The sequence below is a fragment of the Bidens hawaiensis genome, unplaced genomic scaffold (genome assembly GCF_021521415.1).
Source record: "Bidens hawaiensis isolate Kalapana, Puna unplaced genomic scaffold, B.hawaiensis_p1.1 tig00020424_1, whole genome shotgun sequence".
NCBI classification, from domain to species: Eukaryota; Viridiplantae; Streptophyta; class Magnoliopsida; order Asterales; family Asteraceae; genus Bidens; species Bidens hawaiensis.
In genome coordinates, this window is record NW_027493113.1 from 162,456 (window position 1) to 170,200 (window position 7,745).

Here is a 7,745-nt window from a genome sequence, read left to right on the forward strand (position 1 = left end):
TGATTCGTTAAGCTAATTGAGTTATTAATATATGTAACGAAGTAGTGTCTGGTTCGCTAGGGAATGTTAGCGAACCAGAACTATCTTCTATATATAGTGAACACTGTTCACGTTTAATAAAAGGTTTTGGGAGAATTAATTAACAAAACCCTGTCCAAATTCTCTCTCGATCTTCATCTTAATATTATACAAACTACTGATATACATATACTGATAATACATATACATATATCACTTAATCATACGTAATTATGAGCTGGATCTATCTTAAGGTATTAATCAGTTTAATACAAATCCGAGATCTGTTATTGTTATTGGATTGATACACCGGGATCCAACAAGTGGTATCAGAGCTTTCAGGGCTCATTTACACTTGATTTGGTGTTTATTTAGAGTATTGAATGTTTAATTAGTTTTAGATATCGATAGTGTTCTGTTTTAGTTGAATTTGGATCAATTTAAGGTTAATTGAATGAATTATGGACGAATTGGATTGGATTTGAGTTGATGAAGGTATTGGTAATGTATTGTGATTTGGAATTGAGATTTGGATTGGATTAGAGTTGATTCGGTATTGGTTTGGTTTGTGGATGAAACAGGGTCTGGGTTTTGGCATAGTTGAACTAATAATCGTGGATAATTGGTTACGAGTATAGGTGTGTTGGATTTGTGATTGAGTTTCGAGTCTTTTGGTAGTCTATTGGTGCAGTTTGGTTGCGATTTGAGGGAGTATTACAAATTTAAAGTTCTGGGTTGGTGTTCATCATTTCCAGATTTCTGGAAATCTTTATTGAAGATTTGAAGATTCAAAGATGAACATGATTCGCTATCATCTTTATGTTGATTCGCTATCCTGTTCACTTTGATTCGTTCATTAAGTTCGTTAATTCGTTATAAGTTTCAAGTAATTCGCTAACCGTTTCGCTACAATTTGTGATTCGTGTTATCTAATTCGTTATTTGGGTTAAATGATTCGTGTGACACGCGTCTACTTGGGGATTTGTGTCATAACAACCTTTGCCACGTGGCATAAGGTGTCAGAGTTTGTTACAAACCGTTGTAACAACCTGATTCGTTATAGTTGATTCGCTAATCAACTGTAGCTGGTTCGTTATCTATTTCGCTAAGTCTTTCTTAGTGATTCGTTACTGAATATTTTCTACTTCGTCAAGATTTCTTAATCAATTCGCTAGCTAGTTCGTTAGTCAATTCGTTAGTTTGACTTATTGTTAAATCTGATTCATTGACTTTCTGATTCGTTAGTTTGATTCGTTAAACTCAATCTTGATTCGCTATCTGATCAATCTTAGCTTCGTTAAGATTTGATTCGTTAATCTATTGTTCACAGTTCGCTACAACTGTTTACAGTTCGTTACATTTACCATTCATTAATCTTATTCGCTGGTTGATTCGTTACACCCTTGAATTTTTGAAACTTGTCAAAAATGGCCGGTATGTATGCATTAGCGTCTCAAAACATGTTGATGCAACAAATGCCGCAACTTGATACCGAGATAGGTTCACATTCAAAATATCCAAGATTGATGAAGTTTAGTGACTTTGCAAAATGGGAACCTCGGTTTCGTGCTCATCTAGGATCAGTTCATCCTGATTGCTCATATTGTTTAGATGAAGTGTATACTGTTCCTATGATTGGAGATGAGACTATCGGATTCAGACCTAAAGTTGTATCTCAATACTCACAAGAAGAGAAGAAGGCATTAGAGATAGAGACAAAAGCATATTCTACTCTAACAATGGATTTACCTCAAAATATATTTCACCAAGTGGGTAGTATTAAAATCTGTGCCTCTTTGTTTCAACATATCCGAATGAGAAGTATGGGAAACACAGCTGAAAGCAAAAAGGTGATGCTTAAGTTTCAATTCAGAAACTTTAATTTACTCAAAGGTGAAACGGTTGAAGAGATGACAACGAGATTCAATCACTTGATTGCAGAAATGGATAAAATAAAGTTGGAAATTTCTGAGATTGACAAGATTGATACTATTAAGAGTGCATTACTAAGTTCGTACTCTACTTTTCTAGTGGTATTAAAAGAAAACAGTTATTTCAATGAAGACTTGACTGCAAGTGAGTTTTTACAAAAGATTGAAGCCCGTGAGTATGATCTCAAGTGTCAAAAGTCATCCAAGGAAAGTCAAGATCCTGCTTTCTATGGTGGTAGCATGCCTCTAAGTTCAACAATTTCACCGATCACTGCTTTTCTGACACAGAACGCAAGAGAGAATGAAACAACAATCTATAGTTCTCCTAGAGCATGTTTTTATACTGCTGGTAACTCTAGATCACCAAATGTTTCAGCTGGTTCAGGAAGTTCGTCTTCAACAAATCAATACTCATCACCTCCAAACGTCAACATGAAAGAAGCTGAACAACACTTTGCCTTTCTATCAGCTTTCATGACGTCTTATGAAAATCTGGTTAGTAGAAAAATTGCCACTAGTGATCTAACTAATGAAGACTATGATCAGATTGATCCAAATGACTTAGAAATCATGGATTTAAAATGGAACATGGAAATGATTGTTCGTAAGGTGAAAAGATTCATGCAAAGAACCGGAAAAGATCTTCCTGTCCTGAATAAGAAGTTGGGATTTGACAAGTTGAAGGTGAAATGTTATAATTGTCAAGAGTTCGGTCATTTTGCAAAAGAGTGTGACGAACCGAAAAAGGAATATAATGGTCCTAGTGGTCAGAGTTCAAACTCTTCAACACCACGAGGTAATGATGCTGAGAAGAAACCATCAAGTTCTGGATCACAAGCAATGTTAGCTGATGGAGATGATTGGTCACAACGATTACTGTGCAATGATACTCAAGCTAATTTGACTTTGTTCGAGTTGACTCAAGATTTCCATGGAAGTGAGGTGTCTTTTGATAATGACTCTGGATCGGATTCTGATGATTCCTGTGACAAGCCTACAACAGTCTTTGCATGCATGGCTAAGATTAACGAGGTTAGTCATTCAATTTCTGCTACATCATCTGTTAAAGTAAATTGTGCTGAATGTGAATCTAATAAACTTAAGTTAGAATCTTTACAGAATCACAATGACAATTTAGTGAGGGAAATTGCTTCTCTAAAGGATACTTATCGACAATCTCTCGAATCTCAAATGAGATCTCGTGAAAGGATTGAAGCATTGTCGACAAGTAACCATGATCTCAAAGCTGAGTTATCTGTGAAAATGACAATTAATGACCAAAAGTTTCAAGAAATTTTGAAACATCGTTCAAAGATAACCGATCTTGAGAATGAGGTTCTTGAGTTAAAGAACAAATTGGGTAAATTTCGAAATTCTTCTTTTCTGTTGAATGAAATTATAGAAGTTTTTGGAAAACAAAAAGATTCAAAGAAAGGTATAGGTTTTGTTGAAATTCCACCACCATTTCATAATGATTATAAAATTAATCCTTTTTCTCCAACTGAGGAAGACGTTATTCCTAAAGAATCTGTGATTTCAGAAAAATCAAAACCTGTTACTACTAAAGGTCATAAAACCCAATCTTCAACTCAGAAACCTCATGTTCAAAGAAACAAAGTTTTTGTTGAAAGTGTTGACAAAGTTATCATTGAGGATGTGATTGAACCTGAAATTATACACAAGAAGAAGAACATTCCAAGTTCTAATCACATACTTTGTGAACCTCATGAATTTGAAGAAGCTGTGTATGGTTCGCACACAATTAAGATGAAACAAGATGCTTTCGTCAAACCAGTGAAGGCTAAGAAACCAGAAAAACCCAAAATTTCTGATGAGGATTTGTTGCGTTACATAAATCCTAATGCATCTAAGCCGTCATCTGCTCGTGTGTTTAAGTTAAAAGGGATGGACACAATGTTCACTGAGAAAGACATTCCAATAAGTATCATTAAACCTGAACTGATTGAGAGTGTGTACCACAATGAAACCTCCAAGGTTCGTGAACTTGTTTTCTTTGCGGTCAACAAGGTCATGTAGTAAGAAATTATGGCCAGAAGAACTATCAGAATCTTCATCCTTTTATCAAGGAACACTCCAAACCAGTTCCTGCGGTAAAGGAGATTCTGAAACGACCTGTGTCGTATGCTGATGATACTCATATTATGTTTTCGAATGTACATCCTCGAAAAGTTGTTCATGTGAATGAAACTCATGGTTCCGTTAAACCTAAGTTAATTCCAACCAAACCAATTTGTAAAAAGAGTGAACTGCGGTTTTCGTCCCTGTGGTTTGTCCAAATATGCGGTTTTAGTCCAATAGTTTCAAAATTGCGATTTTCGTCCCTATGGTTTCATTTCACCTACAATTAAACCCGAATTTATTAACCCTGTTAAGTCTGGTCGCTAAACCCATCAGCGGACGTGAGGGGCATTTTTGTCCTTTTTCTCCCTAAATAAACCCCAGTCGTAATTCGCAATCCCCCCTCCCCTCACGTGAGGGGCTGGGGTATATTTGGGAAAAAAGGACAAAACTGCCCCCTCACGCGAAGGATATGCTGATGGGTTTAACGACCAGACTTAATGGGTTAATAAATTCGGGTTTAATTGAATGTGAAATGAAACCACAGGGACGAAAATCACAAATTTGAAACTATTGGACTAAAACCGCAAATTTAGATAAACCACAGGGATAAAAACCAGAGTTTACTTTACAAATGTTAATTCAAATGTGGTTCAAGATGAGTATCTGAGACGAAAGTCTAAAAAACCTGTAACTTATTCTCAAGTTGCTGAACAACAATTGAATGCAACTAAAGTTAACTTTTCTCAAGGAAACCAAAAGGTGCCCAAGACCAAGGCCTGGGCTGCCTTTTTGAACTAATCATTTTCTTTTGTGTGTAGGGTACATCCAAGACCATTTCTGGTGAAAACTGGATCATGGATAGTAGATGTTCTCGTCATATTACTGGGAATCTCAACCTCTTAACAAATCTAAGAAATATTCAAGGGGGTTATGTGGCGTTTGCTGGGAATTCTGGGGGTATGATTACACAGAAAGGTGATGTTTCAAATGGGAAGATTACGTTTGAAAAGGTTAATTATTGTTATAAAGTGGACCATAATTTATTGAGTGTGTCGCAAATCTATGATAAGCAATACACTACAATATATACAGATAAAGAATGTCTGATTTTGAAACCGGGTTATGTGATTCCCGAGGACATGGTTGTCATGCGATCACCCCGATCAAATGATATTTATGTCTTGAATATTAATACTAAAGTATCAACATCGATCGAAACGTGTTTTGTCTCGAAAGCGACCGAGAAAGACTCAGTGCTCTAGCATCGAAGAATGGGTCACATACATGTTCGAAAGATGAACTATTTAATGGCAAACGATCTGGTAGAGGGGGTGTCGTTAAAGAATTTTAAGTTATCCGATCACTGTGTTGCTTGCAAGAAGGGCAAACAGAAGAAGAAATCACACCCATCTAAGTTATTAAATTCCATTGATATTCCACTTGAACGACTTCATATGGATTTATTCGGTCCAGTTAATCGTGCGAGTATTTTTGGAGACTGGTATTGCCTAGTTGTTACAGATGATTATTCATGATATTCATGGGTTTTAATTATGAGTTCAAAAGATCAAACACCGGGTCTTGTTCAAAAATCTAATCACTAAGATCGAATCACTTTACAAACTGAAAGTGAGGAGAATTCGAAGTGACAATGGTACTGAATTTAAAAAAACTGTATTGGATTTCTTTTGCGTACAAAAAGGAATCATCGAGAATACAGTGCCCCATATGTATCACAACATAACGGTGTAGCTGAAAGAAAGAATAGAACTTTGATTGAAGCTATTAGAACAATGCTTGCTGATTCAAAGCTTCCTGTCCAGTTTTAGAGTGAAGCGGTGAATACTGCTTGTTATACACTCAATCGAGTTCTAACCGTGAAAAGACTCAAGAAGACCAGTTATGAATTGCTGAATAATCGTAAACCTAATTTAAAGTACTTTGAACCTTTTGGGTGTCCTTGTACTATGTTGAAAAAGGATGTGGGAAAGTTTGATGAAAAAGACATTGAGGGTTATTTCTTGGGGTATGCGTTGATGTGTGAAAATGTATAATATAAATAAAGAACGAATCACAATTAAGCTTTAAATTTATAAAAACGAAAATCCTATAGAAACCACACAAAACCGGCAAGTGTACCGATCATAAATAGTATAGCATCAAGGAAGTCCGGATGTCGAACTCAAAGACACGTGAAAACGTTTATGATTAAGAAAACTCTAACCAAGACTTACCAAAATAATATTTATTTAATTTTTAAGATTTTATTTAACTACTTAAATTAATTTAACTAAACGAAAACGTTTGACAAAACACTTTTAGAAACCTTTGACTGCAGTGATAAAAACGTCTACCTAGGAATGAATCATGTTGATAGAAATAACAAGACAATGGATTGAAAACATTCACGACACCAGTTATAAAATATGACACAACTAAAACTTGTTTAAGACAGTCAAATTACCTCTCAGTCTCTCTAACAATCTTTAACTTATCTTAGTTGATTTTAAAGAATAAACCGGAAAAACAATTATTAACGTGTTCAAATGACGACTCACCTCTCGGTCTCCTCGACCCACTATCCTAATAGAAACGAATACTACGCAACCAAGGATAGAGGAACAATTTAACTTAACCCAAATTAAACCAACTAATTGCACATAAACACTCAAACTTGACAAGACAAAAACCCGCTCTCGCGCGGTCTTAATTCTAACAAGTAAAAGCAACGAGACAATATTACTTCTTATCACCTCTCGGTCTCAAAGAAGGTGTATTTCAACTGATTTTAGATGATTATATTACCCACTTATCCCTACGGTTGTACACCCCGCAAATAAACCCTAACACCAAGTAAAGAGCTTAACAAGCAATCAATTAATCAAAACCGATTCAATTAACTAATGCAAGAAGATTATAAGTAATCAAACATAAAACACAGCCATCACACACAATCTAATTCATGGTTTAGTTAAACTTTACATCAATAATTTAAGTCTTGAACATTAACAATCCATTAAACAAGTTAAAACCACTCAACAATCATCTATCGTAGGTAGAACAAACAAGATTAGCCTAACATAGATTTTGGACAGCCATGTATACTTAAGAAAAACATCACAAACATCTACTTAAACATCATTAAACTCATTCAAGATCCAAACACAATCAATAACAATTTAATCTACCAATTACTTGCAAAACAATTCAAAGCAAAAGATCAAATCAATAAAGTTAGGGTTCTTGAACAAAAGTAAAGTTTAAAGATGTATACTTAGGCTGAGATTTGTGATTGTTTGAAGCCCCTAGCTGCTGCCCAAGATCCTCCTTCTTCTTTTCCAGCCGTCCAAGACCACCAGCACCAACAGCTTGCTTTTTTTTCTTTCTTCTCTGGCCGGCGGCAGATTCCGATCGGAATATGATGTAGAGGTTAGGTTTAGTATATTTTCAGGATTAGGCTTAGATTAATGGCTGAATACTCTTGATATTAATTAAATATAATAATATAAAAGGCTTTTAAGATGTGGGCTTGGGTCGGGCCTTGATTAAACTTTGAAACTTTGACACTTAAACCCTCTAAGTTCTCTTTTTCTTGCCTTTTTTTTCACATCTTTCCATAACCTACACAAAACATTTCAACTTTGTAAAACTTTGCACTTAACCCCCTAAACTTACATAAATTTGATATTAAATCATTAAAACATTATAAAATTG